Source organism: Nicotiana attenuata, chromosome 11, assembly GCF_001879085.1.
Source record: "Nicotiana attenuata strain UT chromosome 11, NIATTr2, whole genome shotgun sequence".
Classification (NCBI taxonomy): domain Eukaryota; kingdom Viridiplantae; phylum Streptophyta; class Magnoliopsida; order Solanales; family Solanaceae; genus Nicotiana; species Nicotiana attenuata.
In genome coordinates this window covers 50136512-50138755 of record NC_031999.1, presented here as the reverse complement: position 1 = coordinate 50138755, position 2244 = coordinate 50136512, and the positions used below count along the sequence as shown (strand labels likewise).

Sequence of the window (2244 nt, the reverse complement as noted above, 5' to 3'; positions counted from 1 at the left end):
GAGGTTTGTACGGGTTACTTGACCGTTAATGAGAATTGGTGTTTCTTTGAATATTAGCCTCTTAATAATCTTGAATCGGTTATTTATAAAGTAATTTCTCTTCTTGTGGAGCGGGCCGAACGCCTTGTTAGCAGATAGATGCATCTATGGTTCGTCTCGTTCGACCCTCGGCAGTGCACAGTTTATATATTTGTATGTTGGATCGGGCCGTACGACCTCGGCATAATTCGTGCGTAAAAATTCTTGAAGCCCAATTATAATTGATATTGTTTCATTGGCTTGAGAGATTAATTTGTTAAATGATGAAAATTAATTTGGGATTTACCATTAGTGAAAAAATTGTTTATGTATTTCTTGTTATTGAGTTTTCAGTTGTATTTATATAATCCTTGCTTAATTATAATTTCGGTACTTTATTGTTAGTCCATAGTAAATGTCGAAGTCGACCCCTCGTCACTACTTCTTCGAGGTTAGACTAGATACTTATTGGGTACGGGTTGATTTACGTACTCATGCTACACTTGCTGCACATTTTGTGCAGATACATATATGTTTAGGGGTCTTGTGGGTGCAGAGGCGCGACTATTGCGGGGACTTACCGTGAGCTGCATTCCATGTACGAACAACATACAGAGTCCCCATCAGAGTTATTTACATTCTCTTGTCTAATTTGTATTCTAGACAGGTGTTGTATGTTATCATTTTTCCTAGTTGATGCTCATGCACTTGTGACACCGGGTCTTGGGGGTTCCTACCGAATGCTTAGTATGGTAGTTCACGTAACTATCATTGTTTCACCCTGTAAATTCTATTTCATATATTTAATTAATGAAAATTATGATTTCAAAAGAAATAAAAATGAGTAAGTAAGTAGATCAATCATTGTTAGCTTGTCTGACGGCGGCATTAGGCGCCATCACGACCTCTAGTGGATTTTGGGTCGTGACAAATACGATCAAGTTCACTAGGAGGATCGCGCTCCCGATTCAAAGTTTCTTTATGAAAGTTTCAACCCTTAAACTCATATTATATTGAGTTACTCATATTATATTGAGTATTGTTGTTTTTCTTTTATAACCATAGGTACACCATGAATACTCTATTTCAAGGAGAGACTCAACACAGTGGATGATGAGAAAAGATACAAGCAGTCTGAGGTGATTGAAGGTGGATATGTTGATCTTGGCTATGTATTTTACGGAATTAGGTTTGAGGTGATTGAGAAAGATGAAAAGTCATGTATTACAAAATTTACAGTGAGTTATGAAGTGGAAGATGTGAAGCTTGAAAACTATGCATTTACTATGGTTGAGCCATTGTCAAATCAAGAAGATCAAATTTCTATTTCTGTCAAATTCAACTGTAGTTCAGTTGGCCAGATTGAAGAAACTTTCATTGGTTTTGATGCAAGAATAACATTGTCATCTTCTTGTCGGTTTGTTGTCTTTTTCCAATTTTAAATTATAAAGGAATTCCATTATTCTCACATTAGCGACAATAGAAATTCAAATGGTTGTAAAGTGCGTTAACTTATAATAACAGAGCTGTAAGCATTGTATTAGTTACGCTAAACTTAATGGTTCATCTTTATATAGTTCTAGTAGTATCTTCAATGCCAAAGTATTTGTTATTGTTTCTGTATAAAGATCAACAAATTAAAGAGTTACATAAAAATTATTGCGTCTGCCGGGAGTCGAACCCGGGTCTATTGCTTGGAAGGCAATTATCCTAGCCGTTGGACTACAAACGCCTTGCTGTTTTATAAATCGTTTTCCCTTTACTCATTCATTTGTTAAGAAGAATTAACTCTAATAATTGTCTACTCAATCGCTTAAACTTAAATAGATGGTGAAGGTATATATATATATATATATATATATAGTTTTACGTATATTTGTTATAAAAAAAGTAAACAATAAATTTAACTAGCTATTGTAAAGATCCAATTATCATATGCCTACTGGTTCATCTCAATGTGACAATAGCAACATAGCCATTAAATTTCATCTTGTGTCAAAAAAAAATTAAACAATCTTATCGACTTTGAAAAAAAATTCTCGCATCCACTTAAATTAATCTTTTCACGCGACCTGTTATATTCATTCTTTTAAAAAAAATAAAAAGGAAACAGAAACATATGGTCCCTATATTATATTCCATTTAATAACAAAACAATAAATAGCAAAGCCCTATAGCTATGTATGGCACTGCAGGTAGAGCCGTCAAAATGGACTTGGCCCGTGA

The 2244-nt window shown here is 34.2% G+C and overlaps 1 non-coding gene across 1 annotated transcript; it reads right to left on the bottom strand.

Annotated features, from left to right (window-relative positions):
* On the bottom strand, positions 1679 to 1750 carry TRNAG-UCC. Its single transcript has one exon. It is a non-coding gene; the product is annotated as a tRNA-Gly (tRNA).